The following is a 17,801-nucleotide window of genomic DNA, read 5'->3' as shown; positions in this document are numbered from 1 at the left end:
CCTGTGGGCTTCTTATGGATTGCTGTGATTCTTGTCTGGAATCAGTGGTTTTGTGGATAAATTGAATACAGAAGTAACCTCCCCCAGTCCTGTGGGGTCACGGCTTACATTAATTTATAGAATACCTTTTCCAATGACAATGAATCAATCCACAATCTGAACGCCACTTATTACTGACAATGTTTTCGGCAACCTAGTGCCATTCCTGGAGGCACAGAACAGGACATACCCCGGAGTGGACTCCAGCCCATGGCTGAACACTAGCATGGACTATGTAGACACCAATTAACATAGCCAGCATATTTTTGGAAGTTGCCCCAGTCTGGAACTGAACCCATGACCTAAGAGCTATGAAGCAGCAGTGCTGACCTTCATCCCATTGACAAATAAATGTTCAGTAAACCTGGATCATCTTGATCTGTACCAGCTCTTCAGACCCCTGAATGTATTTGTAAACCAGGATTGTGTAATCAAACTGCTTTGTTGTTTGCCACTGTAACTTGGAAAAAAAGTAAGAGATCTTTTTCTATCCTTGTACGGATCACGTTTCATATGATAATTTTACAATGGTATGATTTGAACTGCAAGTGAATTTAAAAAACAAGTCAACTGCAAAATAGAGTGAGTTCAGCCTCTATATCTACATCTCCTTTACTTTGTCAAAAAAAAAAACCTGTGCACCATGAGTACTCTAGTGCAAATTAACAAAATGTCTTTTCAGTCTATCCATGTAGTTAAGTTTTTGAATCCCAAATCCACTTTGTGGACATCAAAAAAGAAAATATAACAAAAGAATCAAATAATCGTATGTATAACATTATAAAAATTAGAAGTTTTTCACATTTACTTTGGCGTTACAAATTCAAGCGTATATATATATACACTTAATTGTTTTATTGTTAGGAAACAGGTGGGGATGAAGTTGTTTTGTGGTTTACTGCTTGCTTTTTCTGTTCCCTTGCACACCACAGCAATTATATATATGAGGGGGAAAAGTATTTACAACTTAATCAGGCAACAAAAGAAATGTACATTTTTCATCTTTTCAAGTACAATTCAAAATACAGTAAACAAAAACATATTATGCTCAAAGACTAAGCTTTGAATTCTGCTGAGGTTGCAACACTTACTTTACCAGATAGTCCAGTTCGAGAACAGCTCATCCTGTTTTCCAGTATTTGCATTGTTAATATAAAAGGTGTTTCTCAAATCATGCAAAATGTGATAGTTTTGCTTTCACTCTAGACACTAGGTTTGGACCAAATCAAGATTTGCTCTTCATCCTATCTGCTGTTGTGGGTCTTATATTTCACCCGGAAAGTGTGTGTGTTTCTTAATATAATAGAAAATAAAGGAAAAACAGTTTGATTTTATATTCAAATTAACTAATCATAGGGACAAAGAAAAGTCCATGTGTTAATCCAACAACAAAACAAGTGTTATTTCCACTCAGTGAGAAATAGGTGGGCAGTAGGGTGGTGCAGTGATTAGCATTGCTGCCTGCAGTGCTGGGGCCCTGGTTCAAGTCTTGACTGGGTGTGCTGTCTGTGTGGAGTTTGTATGTTCTCCCCATGTTCACGTGGGTTTCCAGGTGCTCTGGTTTCCTGACTCCAAAGACATACTGGTAGGTTACTTGGCTTTTGGGAGTGTCTGAATGTATCCTGTGGTGGACTGTCGTCTCCTCAAGGGTGTATCCTACCTTGCTCCCGTCACTTGCTAGGATAGACTCTGGCTCACCAGTGACCCTGAACTGGAAGAAGTGGTTAGAAAATGGATGAATGGATGGGATGAAAAAGAGAGATGCGCTTCCTGCTGCACTGCAAGAAATACTCTGGGATTAGACAAACATTCTTTCCTAAAATAATCTCAACATTCCCACACCTGTCACAGCCAGAAGAGTTTCCAATCCTACTAGGGGAGAGAGGAGGAACCTCAACAGAGCTGGAAGCTCAGAGAGTGATCTCCTGTCACAGCCTGAGGAACAGATAGTGAGTCTGTCCCACAGCAGTGTTTTATGTGATGTCTGTAAATGTCCAATAATATGTTTTTACTGTTAATGTTTCTGCTTTGGCAACACTAATTCATCATGTCAGTAAAGCTTTTTAAATTAAAATCTTTACGCAAAACTTTCATAAGGACACTTTCGTGGAACATTTTTAATATACAGTCTCAACATGAAAGTCAAAACTTCCCAGCTGGTGGAATGAATCCTTCAGACAGCAGATCATGATATCCCACTCAAGCCCCCAGTAAAACATAGAAGAGCACAGGAAGCGGACACTAGCCAACCATCTGCATGATTGAATCCTCATTGTTTTCAAATTCACTCATTTAAATCCATTCCTTTGTGAGTTTTATCAATACTAGATAACATGCAAAAGGAATCCGGTGAATAGATAGAAGAACAAGCCTTTAACATGGAAGATATCATACCCTGCTCCGGTTTCCTCCCACAGTCCTAAGTCATAATGGTAGGTTAATTCACTTCTGGGAAAATTGGCCCAGGTGTGAGTGAGTGTGTGTCTGTGTTGGTCTCAGTCTGTGCCCTGCAATGGACTGGTATCCTCTCCAAGGTGTATCCTGCCTTGCACCCATTACTTACCGGGATAGACTCTGGGTCCTTTGTGACACTGAATTGGATAAAAGTGGTTAGAAAATGGATGGATGGTACATACTCACCCAAGATAAGTTTTTTCCTCCACTATAATGGCACTACAGACTGCCTGGGATACTGCAGTGTTATAAGGCTGAGGAAGATCCTAGAGTAAAAAAAATCCATTGCAATCAGATCCTTATACTAGAATGTGCCTCTCACAAAAGCACAGTTATTGAGTTGTGGATGGTAGAGTTCTCAGAGCCTGCCTACAATTCCAGGTCTTTGTGACCTTCCACTTCCTGTTGCTCAGTAAGCAGTTTTCTAGCAGGCCAGTATTCTGGCACAGGTTAGGGCTTTTCTGAGGTACTGTATGTCAGTAAGAGCTTGCTTAGACTGGTCAATATTGTCTCTTCTGTTAGAGTACACAGAAGTATTTTTTTTATCCTAACCGCTGGGCAAGATTGTTCTCCTGTGGTGCAGGACACTGTGTAAGCGCCTCTATTGGATGATTGAAGTCTCATTGGTCATTCACTACCTTGCGTCTAATGCTAAAGGTTGTGTTCTGTATTCAAAGCCGATCTTCACAATACTGTGCACTAAACCATAAGGAATGCTTTTCATTTGGTTGACATTGTTGTTGCTAGAGGCAACTAGAACTCTTCTATTGGAGTGCACAATATACAGTATATACTGTATATTGTACTATAAACAGTATTTAAAATATGTTGTACAGTAGGCTAAGAAGTGTTCCTTTTAAATTGTAAAACGCCTTCATAATTAACATCTCTAAACATTAGCAGTTCAGTCGAATCAAAACAGAAACCGGAAAGGATGAATTTCTTCTAACAATATTAACTCCCAAAAAATACATTTTTACTTGTTCATCCTAAACAGGATTCAGATTACACATGATTTTGTCTGTGAATTATGGTGATGGATCTTTTCTTATTTTCAGTGAGATGAAGTTCTTACACTATCTTATTGAAAATCGTGATTAATGAATTTTTGCTTTGAAAAACAAAGATAACTTCACATTTCTGTTAGCTTTGGTTATCACCATAAAAAAGAAACAAATGTGGAAGTTTTATAGTTTTTACATTTTGAAAGCTCCTGACAAGCCACTGCGTATGTGATGTTTTGTTAATTCTGTAATAATAGTTTGCAAATTCTCTGACAAGCTCTTGAAAAAGCAGAATTACTTTAATATCAAAATTTTAAAAATGTATGAATCCAGCAAGTAACAGGGACAAGGTGGGATGCATCCTGGATGGGACGCTAATCCATTGCAGGGCAGACAGATGAATGCACATCAGGTACAATTTTCCCAGTAGCCAATTAACTTACCAGTACGTTTTTGGACACTGGGGGGAAACCGGACATCCTGGAAGAAACCCATAGGAACATAGGGAGAGCATGCAAACTCCACACAGATAGCACTCAGGTCCAGAACTAAACCCAAGACCGAAGTGCCACACCACCACACTGTCTCATCAATCAAAAATTTGGATCAACAACAGTTTTAAAACAATTGCAATAGAACCCAAAGGAAGGGTATATAAAATAAATAACTCGACAGGTTCAAATTTTTTATACGCATGTGGGAACACAGAAAAAGAGTAGAGGGGTTAGAGAACTATGTTGAAACTCATTGGAGCTCCAATACTATGTGCTGAAATAACCGACGTACAGCACACGTTTTACGCAAAAAAAAATACACTCGATTTTCAGGTGTTGAACACATGCTCGCGAGAAGGCTCGAATCGGGTCAAATGCTTTGGCAGATGTCCAAATGTGGGTGAAAGGTCGCCTAGTTTTGCTGAGAAGGATGCGCCGGGACATAACAGGAACTGCAGATTTTCATGGGGGCCCTGAGAGCCCTGTTGTCGTGCTGCGTCAGCTTCCTCAAAACAACGCTTGGAAAAGCCCTGACAGATGGCGCCTTCGCAGCGTACTAAACCGTCTCTTTTTGTTTTCTTGTTTAAACTCAGAGAAGCTTTTCTAGATGAAGAAACATTTTTAAAGCGGTTTAATCACTATCTGTAGTCTTTAAATGAAGAGTCTTCTATTGTAGGTGTTTAGATTGTAAGTTTTCCCCATTATTCGAAAACTGTCGCAGGTGTGCTGCTCAGTTACTACTTTAAAGATAATTGAGACAAGGTAAAAACCTTAAAACGTGCTTAGAAGTTAATGAGTCCATACAGTCATTAATGTCCATGTATCTTTTTAGTTAGCAAAAAACAATGCTGTATCTACGTTTTATAATAGGACAAACTCCTTGTGAACATAACATTTTAACTACAGTAACTTTAATGCCATGCGACGATTACTAGTTCTGAAAATCTTTTAAAATGTTTTAGTTTCCACTTTTCATGACTGTTTCTTCATGTCACTAAAGGTTTCTTTACGTCAGCAAGGTCGTTTTTTTCACTTCCTTATGTTGAACTCTCATGACATTATGCTCTCTCTACAGACTAGAAAATAACCACTGAAACTGGAAACTGAATGCAAATCCTGTATTCCATAAGTATTTCCATACCTTCCATAACTGTAACTCTCTCTTAATACAATTAAGGCTTAATACATCATTTTGAGTGAAACTGCATATTACAAGACAAAACATCTGCAACAAATACCTTTGTGGTCTAGCCTCATTGTATTTGTACAATACGGATCTTTACACAGAAGTAAACTCAGCGTTTTACAATTTTTTTAACATAAAACACACAGTTTATGACTCTTTTGAAAGTAAGGAAAATGAGCATGTAATTAAACAATATCTCATTCTCAAATACAATGAGGTGATGTGGAAGCCACGTTTGACCTGCCTAGCTGTACAGAATCATTCAAAGAGCTACTGATATGTTATATCTTTTTTATATTCTCAATGCAGCTCCGAACTGAGACACATTTCAAACATGAAACCCCACACCACCACTTCTACATCACAAGAGAGTGATAACTCAGCAGATCTTCATTGTTCAACTTAACCCAGTCCCTCATTGTTGAAACCTTGTGTCATACCTAACCTCTGACTCAAAAATCAAATCAAAATCATGAGACTCTCTGGTAGAGTTGACACAGAATACCCCTGTGTTTTTGAATATTGTCTTTAAAATGTACTTTTTAACATTGTATGTTTTAGGTTAGTGTAGTGTGCCTTTATACATCCAGACCTTTTTTGTTGGTTGACAGCTTTTTTACAAAAAGCTTAGTTTCGTAGTATATTTTCAAAGCTGCACATTGCTGGTGGTGGAGGGATGTCCCCATTACCTGTAAAACACTCTGAGTGGAGTGTCCAGAAAAGTGCTATATAAGTGTAAGGAATTATTATTATCAAAAATCTAGAAAGAGTGAAATTCATACTGAATGTGCTGTGAAGGGAAAGTAACTTTTCCCTTCACTTCCCTAAGGGAAGTTCTGTTTATCCAGGAGCTAGTCTTTGTCTTTTGCACAGCAGTTAGAAAGCTAACAAAACAACTGCCTTTTGCTTTCTCACCAGATGGGAAAGTAGGCATACATAGTGTTTATTTAGCTGTTGAAAGAAAGACAAAGGATAACACTAATTATCACCTAAGCATTCACAAAAACAAAGAAAGTTTTAATAAACCAAATATTAAATTAATTTATCCATTTAAATTCTTCTCATTAGTCTATTGCTCCCCATTATTTTGGGTTGTCTGGTAGCAACAGCGGGAGAGGTAGACAGCACATGGGTGTTGCAGTTGTGAGCCGGGCGCAACACAGAGCCTTCTGTTTTGTTCATATCATGGTCCTGGAGCACAACCCTGCTGTGGATACAGCAATTGCTGACACTGCCCTGTCCTGTAGGCAGCCAACAGCTAAAGGAACATCCATTTTACTTTTGTTCTTTGGAGTCAAAGAAAAACACTTACAAAGCTCCATTTAACACTTCAAACATTAAGGTTGCCACTTGTAACTATAATAATGATAACAAAATAATAATACATTCCAAACACGTACAGTATATAGCACTTTTCTGGACTCTCCACTCAAACCACTTTACAGGCAATGTATACAGTAGCACCACCTGGATGATGCAACAGCAGCCAAAGTGTGCCAATACGCTCACCACACACCAGTTAACAGTGGGGAGGAGAATGGAGTGATGAAGCCAATTTATATTGGGTGTTGTTAGGAGGCCAATGAGACATTTGGCCAGGACATTGAAGTAACACCCTTGTTCTTTTCGGAAAAAAAAACCCTGGGATTTTTAATGACCACAGAGAGTCAGGACCTCAGTTCTATGTCTGAGAGTCTCAGACCTCAGGGTGAGCACCTCTTACTGGTTTCACTAACACCTTTTCTAGCAGCAACCTTAGTTTTTCCCAGGTCTCCCATCCAGCTACTGAGCAGGCTCACACCTGCTAAGCTTCAGTGGGTTACCAGTTATGAGTTGCAAGGTGATATACTGTAGCTACTGCTATTACCTGCACAACTTTTTTTTCTTACTGTTTAAGAACACCAATATTGCATGTCTCAGAGTATATTATTTTTATTGTATTTCACTTAGTTGCTACTGGGATTCCATTAAATCCTGGCATGTAACAACTACTGTGGGGAGTTTGCTGTTACCTACACTGTGTATTTTTATTCTCAGTTATCATAATTGGCTCAAATATGCTTCTGTTTCAATTATCAACAAGACCCAGCTGTGACATTTGTTTCACAACCCTTTCTTGTAGCAGTTTTTATAGTATGCCAGGCTTTAACTACACACACCCACATATGTATTATGATTTAACATACTTTATACTTACAAAACCATATTCTTTTATGTATTATTATTTCAAGAGTACATAGTACATTGTGGTAACAAGTAGCCATAGATATATTACAAGAGCTGTTTTCCAAAAGTCATGAACCAACCCCCCTCCCAAAAGAAACAGTGATATCTTCCACCCACATTCATTTCATAACTACACGTTCCTGTAAATACCCTCCTACAGTTCTGCCCAGGAATAATGGGAAGAAAGATTTCAACACAGCCATCTCCCAGATATGCACAAACAAGCTGAACAGGGTTTGCGCTGGACTTTCATAGTTAAGTGATAATATCAAAATTCCTGCTGTGTTATATTCATTCATTTTCTAACAGTATCTTCCAATCAGGGTCGCGGGGGAGCCGGAGATTATCCCGGCAAGCAACAGGAGCTTTCTGTTCAGGTTTTTGTTAATGTAGACCTTTTGTCAACATGTCTTAGGATAAGACAATTTCTTAAACATCACCAAACTGTGTGGGTTTTCTGAAGGGAAATTAAAATTCAACGACATTTCCTTCTGAGAACTACAGTAAAAAAGAGATATCGTTGGAAGAAATACCTATACATATATGGAACAATAAACGACTGTACTTGAAAAATTATGCAGTCAATTTCAGATTAATCCCAGAAAAGGATTCTGACATTCTGGGTTTTATTTAAACAGTCTTGTATTTACGTTAACAAGAATAAATACGCACAGGGCTATAGCTTGGTCGGCGCGCCGTTTGTTAAGTGGTGTTACTGCTCCCCCTAGTGGTCGGGTGTGGTAGTCGAATAAGAAATGTGTACAACTACTATATATAAAATAAGATCAACATTATTGTCCCATGGGGAAACATTTTCATGAACACACAGCGCTTCTGTACATCTGAATACATCACACAACATTACATCTTGCATATATACATGCAGATGCATAGTCATGTCATATCACACATACATAAGGCAGCATACTTATAGCCAGCAGCTGTATCACCCTGCAGCTCACAACTGGCAGCCCGCTGCAGCTCAGCGGGTGTGGGCCTGGTCAGTACCTGAATGCATGACCTACTGGGAAAGCCAAGGTTGGTGCTGGAAGAGGTGTTAGTGGGACAAGTAGGGGGCGCTCACCCTGCGGTCTGTGTGGGTCCTACTAGCGTACTGGTGCACTATGCCTGCCGTCGCATCATCCAGGTGGGGCTGGACATTGGTGGTAGTGGAGGGGAGTCCCTGTTACTTCTAAAGCGCTTTGAGCAGAGTGTTAAGAAAAGTGCTACATTTATATATCTGTGTGTAATCGCTTTATACTGACAAAATTACATTTACCCTTGCCAATTATTTGCATTAGTTGCTTTAATATAATAGAAAATAAATATAAATGTAAAGTTTATGGTCATTTTATCATTACGCTTGTGCTTTCAATTTTGTTTTTTATTGTTAAATTATATCGATCTTGAAACTAATACCTAAAAATGTAAGTATGGGCACTCGTGTTGTACCAACGGTGTCTCTTCACCAATAAAAGCAATACATTTTCGAGAATATGGTTAAAAATTAAAAGAGAAAACACATAGCACAATGAACTTACATAGTAACTGGGGTCAACTGATCAAAAGATCACAATTGAAAGATCTGGTCGTCGTGACCATGCTGTTTTTGTACAGAGTGACGTCACGCCAGAGAATGGAGAGAAATAGCAACCCTGCAACGGTTTAAAAGTTTACGAAGAAGATTACTAAAAATTAGAGAGTTTAAATTATTTTTTAACTTATATAGAAAAACTTATAAAGATTCATTACTTTGGAGGCATGTGTCTAGTGTCGATTATCTCCCCCCGTCCTCTTTTTTTTGAAAACCAAAATATGGTCACCCTACCTTAGATGTGAATAATACTACATGTATAAGACATGTCGCATGCCAACAAGTTAACCATCTACGACATAAAACTGTGGTTGTAATGTATCTAAAATCCCCGTGATTGTAAAATCTATGGTTTTTATTTTCTAAGGCACGTTTTCCTTATCTTTCCCTACCTTGACACGCTGTTGCCAAACGCGTAACTACGGGATACCATCGCGACAAGACCTCCACAACAACGCAAAAACGGGCATATAACTATCACAACTGGTGCCTTGCTTACATGGCACCCTGGCGCCACTGTCGCGCCCAGGGTGTCATATCCTGACATGATATACCCAGATAGATCGTGTCACGATATATGGACGCGAAATGGGGGCGGGGCGTTTATTGTGGGGGGGAGGGGGATTGACCTATCACGATACAGGGACTTCGTGTCACGACATGGGGGGGGATGAGGGTACATCATATCTTGACATAGGCCTGCATGTCGCAATATGGAGATGGGGCCATATTACCTTGACATTCCATATCGCGACATGGGGGCAGGGCTTTTTGTCTTGGTGTGCCATATCGCAATATATGAATTTCATGTCGCGACATGGGGGCGGGGCCTCTTGTCTTGGCGTGTCATATCGCGATATATGAATTTCATGTCGCGACATGGAGGCAGGGCTACTTGTCTTGGCGTGTCATATCGCGATATATGAACTCCATGTCGCGACAGTGGCGCCAGAGGCCATGAAGGTAATGAGCCAGTCACGATAGTAAGCCATAGTGACGCAGCTGGTATCGCGATGTGATCGTGATGCGCGCGCCCCTATCGTGTCACTATCTGAGTCGTGAAGGCGCTGTGGATGCCATGACATTCTTTGTCTCCTATTCAGCCTTGAGGTCAGTGCGACTTCTCTTAGATGTAAAGGAACAAGTAATAGGTTTATTCCATGCTGAAAAAAAGAAGAAAGAGAACACAACGTTTCGGCCGTGGAGCCTTCTTCAGGTGTGAGCACACCTGAAGAAGGCTCCACGGCCGAAACGTTGTGTTCTCTTTCTTCTTTTTTTCAGCATGGAATAAACCTATTACTTGTTCCCTTGCAGCCTACGCATGCTGACCCACCTGAACTTCTCTTAGATGTGTTACCGTATATCCAGCGTGCTGGAGTATGGTTAACCGGGGCTGCAGTTTTTACATGCTGTGGCGCTTTACCCAATCGGAATGTCGATTCTCAATCTTGCCAAGTTTCACCCAATCGTGGCCCGAAATGTTCACTAAGATTCTGGCCGGGGGTTTAGCCAATCACGGGTCTGAGAGCTGTTCAAGCTAGCAGCGGCAGCAGGATCGGCTTGTTTACTGTTAATGATAATCTATTTTTAATCTATTCCTATTATTTGCTTTACTTATTTGCAAAATAACTACATCAGTTTATTTTTTGTTTTAACATTTTTATTAAACCACAATACACAACTCACAATTTGGATTATCAGCGGGGAAAAGCACAACAGATGCCATTTTTCTGATGAGACAGTTACAGGAGAAGACACTAGAGAAAGGGAAAAAGCTGTATGTGGCCTTTCTGGACTTGGAGAAGGCATATGACCGTGTGCCCAGAGAGGTGGTGTATTGGTGCTTGAGGAAGAAAGGAGTACCAGAAAGCATGCTGAAGTTAGTTCAAGCAACCTATAGAGATGCAACTACGAAGATGATAACACAACGGGGAGAGACAAAAGAGTTTGAAATCACAGTTGGAGTACACCAAGGATCAGCACTAAGTCCTTTCCTTTTCATAAACATTATTGACACACTGACAGAGGAGTTAAGAACAGAAGTGCCTTGGGAACTCATCTTTGCTGATGATGTGGCACTGATGGCAGATTCAGAAGTAGAACTACAGGAGAAAGTGTTCAAATGGCAGAGGAGTCTGGAAAAGGGTGGACTGAAAATGAATGCAGAAAAATCTGAAATAATGGTAATGGAGAGAAGAGGAGATACTATGACCAATGTTGAGGAGACAAATGGAGGAAAACTGAAACAAGTTGATGGCTTTAAATACCTTGGATCAAAACTGGTAAAGGGAGGAGAAACACTGGAGGCAGTAAAACAAAGAGTGAAAGCTGGATGGAACAAGTGGAGAGAAATAACTGGAATAATCTGTGACAGGAAAATTCCTAGAAAGTTAAGGTGCAAAATGTACAAGACTGTGATTAGACCTGTCCTACTATATGGAGCTGAATGCTTGGCAGTGGGAAAGAGGGAAGAGAACTTGATGAGAAAAACTGAAATGAGGATGTTGAGATGGATTCTGCAGATTTCAATGAAGGATAAGATCAGAAATGAAGAAATCCATAGACGATGTAGGGTGGTGGATGTGGTTGAGAAGATGCGAACGGCGAGGTTACGGTGGTATGGACATATCATGAGGAGGGACGTTGAGGAAGTAACAAAGAGGGTAATGGAATTTGAGGTGGAAGGTAACAGAGGAAGGGGCAGGCCTAGAAAGAGATGGATAGATTGTGTGAGAAAAGATATGGAGGTATGTGAAGTGAGCGAGGAAGATGTGCTCGACAGAGACAAGTGGAGAAGAGCAACCAAAGCAGCTGACCCCAGGACAGTCTGGGACTAAGGCTGTGAAAAAGAAGAAGAAGAAGAAGATTAAACCACAATACCCCGTATTCTTCGAAATACTTTTTTTATTTGCAATATAACTGTCTCCGCTGTTTTCTGTAATGCGTACACTACATGGTTTTTGATCAATTGTAATCGTATATTTAAGGTAGGGGAAACAACTGCTTTGTACTTAAAAAATGAATATAAATGTTAAAAATTAAAAGAGAAAGCACCTAACCCAATGAACTTAACATACTTTAGTAACTGGGGTCAACTGATCAAAAGATCACAATTGAAAGATCTGGTGGTCGTGAGAAATAGCAACCCAGCAACGGTTTAAAAGTTTACTAAGAAGATTAATAAAAACTACAGTTTAAATCAATGACATCACAGCCAGAAAAAGATAGTCACGTGATTACCCGAAAAAAGGGAGCTATATATCGGAAACGAAAGCACCACGAACGAATGCGGTGGGTTTCGTCATTTGTGCTGTTTGTTGGGGGGCAACTTCACGGAGCTGGACAAGCAAGAATGTCCTGGGTCATTACACTGCATACTGCAAAAGACACAACTTCACCTCGGAGAAATATGACGATCGAACAAAGGCGCTCATTTCTGTCTTCAGAGGTCAAGCTGTGCCCTACGCTGTATTCTACACCAAGGATTGACCAGAAACAAAGATAAAAGGACTGTGACTTAAACGTTGCATGTTTGCGCATAAGAACCCTACACATACAAACACATGGATAATGACAGTTTATTAAAGAACTTAGATATATTTTCACTTGTGTTATGTGAAAATAAAAATATTTTTCCAATATTGCCGCGGTGTGAGACAGCAGACTTTTCAATGTTGCTTCTCGGATGTGTTATTATGAACTACCCGTGTCAACTTTGTACGTAGTGCCCCTTAAAAAAACATCTTGGTTCTTTTTCACGTTGACAAATGTGCTTTGTATAAAAAATGCAACAGTGGTCTTGTTGTTCATAAAGGTGCAAATTCAAGCCTTTACACGCGCACGTTTATTTAAGAAGGAGACAGCGAGAAACGGATAACATCTTCAGATTTTAAAAAAAGGACACTGCTACCAAGTATTAAGACGTGCTCGTTAAAGCCTCTTTGTAAGATCATGCAATTGTTTGCCAGTGTTTAAGACTACACTCGCAACTCTTCTGATTAGGGTATGATATTCGTGACCAATTTAATTTTCCTGCTCACACAGAAGATACTGGTATTAACTTGCACATAAAAAACAATTCTAATCCAGATCTTAAAATATTTCATGCAATGTGAGATTAGCACTTTGTGTATATTGTTATATAATGACCCTGCTAAATTCACATGTAGTTTAGTAATTCCTTCAGCATTTTAACCACCAGTAAAATTCTGAGATCATTTGTTTTTAAGGTTTTTATTGATTTTGAATATGGTGTAAAGAAAGTGTTTGGAATAGTGCCTGAATGTCCAAAGCATACAGAAAATTGTTTTGGGATTTCAACATTGGGTTCGTTCCTCACTTGTTCCAAAATACCACATGTTTCTGTTGGATGTAGATTTTGAAGTCAACAAAATCATTTTTCCTATTATAAAGCTATTGCACAACCCTGTGATACATGCTGAAAAGAGAGGTGGTCGAGGTCACTTATGTTTATCTTCTGATATGCTGTTTTGTTCTAAAAAATGTGAAAATGCATTTTACAGGGTGTGTTCCAATCCAGACTTTTTTTTTAAATAACATTTTCCAGCATGTCTAAATGTTACTTCTATACCCAGAAACAATGTGAGGAGACAACTTTATTTTAGCTTTCATGATTATGTAGTGCCCAGTGAAATCTGCGGTTTACTTTGCTTTGTATTGTGAGATGGTATGTATTGTGTGTTGTGAGTGTCACGTGATCTCAGCTACCTCATGAAGACAAGCAGATGGAGCTCTTTTTGTAAGTCTTCATGACAGTTACAGAAACAGTCTGGAATACAAGACAGAGGTCAACACAATTTATAATATAATACAATAGAATATAATTAATGTAATGAACCTTGTATGTCCCTGTGCCCTCCAGACGCCTTCTTAATAAAAACTGATTATACAAAATAATTAAAAGAGGGGGTTAAATTTATAATTAATTAATTAATTAATTAATTAATAATAATAATAATAATAATAATAATAATAATAATAATAATAATAATAATTGCTTACACTTATATAGCACTTTTCTGGACACTCTACTCAAAGGGCTTTACAGGTAATGGGGGCTCCCCTCCACCACCACCAATGTGCAGCATCCACCTGGATGATGCGATGGCAGCCATAGTGCACCAGAACGCTCACCACACATCAGCTATTAGTGGGGAGGAGAGCAGAGAGTAATGAAGCCAATTTATAGAGGGGGATTGTTAAGAGGCCATGATTGATAAAGGCCGATGGGAAATTTGGCCTGGACGCCGGGTTTACACCCCTACTTTTTTCGAGAAACGCCCTGGGATTTTTAATGACCACAGAGAGTCAGGACCTCGGTTTTACATCTCATCCGAAGGACAGCGCCTGTTTTACAGTATAGTGTCCCCGTCACTGCACTGGGGCATTAGGACCCACATGAGCCACAGGGTGAGCGCCCCCTGCTGGCCCCACTAACACCGCCTCCAGCAGCAACCTTAGTTTTTCCCAGGAGGTCTCCCATCCAGGTACTGACCAGGTACTGACCAGGCTCACACCTGCGTAGCTTCAGTGGGTTGCCAGTTGTGAGTTGCAGGGTGATATGGCTGCTAAATGTTTCAGTGATGTTTCAGTGATGTTGTACACACATAGAGCACAAAATCTTTGAGTCAACTGCAGTGTAGATAATGTGTTTTTTTTATATATACCTTAATGTGAGACTGTGAATTGGGTGGCATATGGTTCCTCATGTTCCTACAGTATGTTGTAGTGATTAAGTCTGCAAAGCCAGTCATCACAAATTCAAGTTGTTATGTTTCCTATCTCTCTTCTTCATAGGTTTTACCTCCAGCTACCATATAGTAACTGGAGTCCAGTATTTGTTAGAGTAATTTGAAAATGTGTATTTGCTTTGAAAGTAAGTATGGATATACTGTAAACATGAGTGGAGGCTGTTCATCAAATTGTTGCTCCAATTGTTTTTGGTGTATCTGGAGCCAAGAACTTGATCAAGGAGCTTCCTGGAGGAATCCAGTTATATCACCTTCCGTCACAACTGTAGGGGCTTTGCCTTTGGTTTGAAACACAGCGCTGACTGTAAATATGTGCATCTTGATATAGAAGACTTCTATATCAACTTGCTGCAGTCTAGTCCTGAATTTTACTTACTTTTGTGCTTAAGTAGCATCAAACCAGGATGCTAGTACTGTCTGAAGCCACAAGAGGGCAACAGTGCCCTACGCAGAATTTAAATGTGCTAATGATTTAGTCATTTCTACTTGAGAATTAAACATAAGAACATAAACAATGAGGAGATATAACCCATCACGCATGTTTGGCAAAAGGTTAAAGAAAGATGTTTCATGTGAAACTCTCAAAAATCCACAAAGGACTCTTATCTTTGAAATTAGCACTCAGTGGAGAGGTTAGGACTTTTCTTGAAGATACACATTCAGTTCTGTTTAGACAATATTATTAGAAAAACACTATCTTTTTTTGACAAATAAAATGGACCCAATGTTACAGTACCAAAATCCGGCCACCAGGGGGCACCCAAACCCAGAGTATGCGCCTCACCCACTCTAGGGAGGTGTAGGTTAATCAAACCCATCACCACGCCTCATCTCCAGCCTACTTAATCCATATTCCCTGCCCCATCTGTGCTCAGTATTGGTTTTTGACCTTGAGAGCTACACTTTTCTGTGGCTGAGATTTCCCTTCAACTCCCTTTTGGCAATTGGATTTTTTTTGCTTGCCTTAGATCATGATTTTGGAAGTTGTCTTGGATACTTTCAGCTTTGTTTCCTTTTAGCTCTTTGACCTCTGCTATTTTTTTTTACTCAGACCTTGGATTTCTCTGTAAACTAAATATTTTGTGACCCCTAACCCGCACAGGGTCCATCCCTTTGCAAGTAGCTGCTCGGCAGCGTAATTAAATACTGAGCCACCCACATGGACCCCGCGGATTCAAATGAAATTCGGGCAGTGCTGTCTCAGCACTCTTTGGCACTGACCCAGCTGCAATCCACAATCCAGCAACTCTCGGAACACCTCTCTAACCTGACGGCAACATTAACTCCCCTGGCATCCCAGATACCTTCTGCTGCTGCCTCCCCTCAGTCACTGCCTCTGATCACCCCAGAGAGGTATGATGGTAACCCATCTAAATGCCATGGTTTTTTAGCCTCGTGTTTAAGTTACACCCAACGGATTATCCCACCTCCCGTGAGAAGACCTCCTTCATAATCTCCTTGTTAAACGCACTGGATTGGGATGCCTTGGAGATATCCGATTCTGAACTATTCCAGGAGCAACTAAAAACCATTTTCCACCACTCTGCTCACGGACAGGATGCTGCTTCCCCGGGCTCCAAAGCAGAATACTCCATTGAGTTTCACGTTATCGTGGCAGAAGCTACCTGGAATGATGAGGTTCTTATCTCCCTTTTTCACAAAGGGTTAACAGAGGACATTAAGGATCATATCACTGTAGTACCCCTAAAAGGACAAACTCTGGAGCAGGTTGTCACGCAGGTTATTGACACCGACAATTGAGTCAGGGAATGACGTTGGGACCGATCTAGAGCATCACTACGTACAACCCCGTTCTAGGAAAACACCTTTCCATTTTCAGACCACCCGATGGGTCTTGGCCATGCTCGATTAGTGCCTGAGGAGAAAGAAAGGTGCCGAAGGGAAGGCTGTTGCCTCTACTGTGGGTCTCACAGGTATTTTCGAACCCACTGTCCTGCTAAACAACAACACATCCAACACTTCCTAACAAAGAAGGATGCTCCGGTGAATGAAACTCTTCTCAGCATTTACGCCCATGAAGGACTTTTTGTCCCCGCCACGATCACCCGGGGAAATACCCTTCTTCCACTCCTAGCCTTTACTGATTCAGGGGCAGCCGGGAGCTTTATAGATTCCTCATTCTACATATTTACACCTTTTATTACAGTACCTCTGCCTCTCCAAGAGACAGGAACCATGACACAGCAGGTTCTAAAACTGTCTACACAGCACATATATAAAACAACTTATCCATGTACTCACGGAATTACTAGAACCTGGTGTCCGAGTCCTCTCCTGCTTCCAACACTGCAAGCTCTTCCTTCTCCAATTCCCTTGAACTCTCCTGACTACAACTCATCCTGGGTGGAGGGATGGAAGTGTCCCAGCTTGCAACCATTTCACTCTGCAACTCACAACTGGCAGCCCACTGAAGCTCGGCAGGTGTGAGCCTGACCAGGACTTGGATGGGAAACCTGGGAAAAGCTAAGGTTGCTGCTGGAAGAGGTGTTTGTGTGGCCAGCAGGGGGTGCTCACCCTGCAGTCTGTGTGGGTCCTAATGCCCCAGTATAGTGATTGGGACACTATATTGTAAAAAGGCACTGTCCTACAGATGAGAAGTAAAACTGAGGTGCTGACTCTTTGTGGTCATTAAAAATCCCAGGGTGTTTCTCGAAAACATTTCCCATTGGCCCTTAACAGTCATGGCCTTCTAATAATCCCCATCTATGAATTGGCTTCATCACTCTCTTTCCTCCCCACTCATAGCTGGTGTGTGTGGAGCGTACTGGAGCACTATGGCTGCTGTCGCATCATCCAGATAAATACTGCACATTGGTGGTGGTGGTGGAGGGGAGTCCTCATTACCTGTGGAGCATCCAGAAAAGTACTATACATTTGTAAGCAATTATTATTACTAATTGTCCCTTTGATATCTACGGTAAGAGGCCAGAGTTAACTGCTTGGGGTTCATTGATCAACTGGCAGAGGACCCCAGGTGTAACGATGCATTGTGTAATCCAGTCTCGCCCCCAC

Source organism: Lepisosteus platostomus, chromosome 1 (assembly GCF_059453375.1).
Source record: "Lepisosteus platostomus isolate fLepPlt1 chromosome 1, fLepPlt1.hap1, whole genome shotgun sequence".
Taxonomy (NCBI): Eukaryota; Metazoa; Chordata; class Actinopteri; order Semionotiformes; family Lepisosteidae; genus Lepisosteus; species Lepisosteus platostomus.
Note: the sequence above shows the minus strand (reverse complement) of the source record.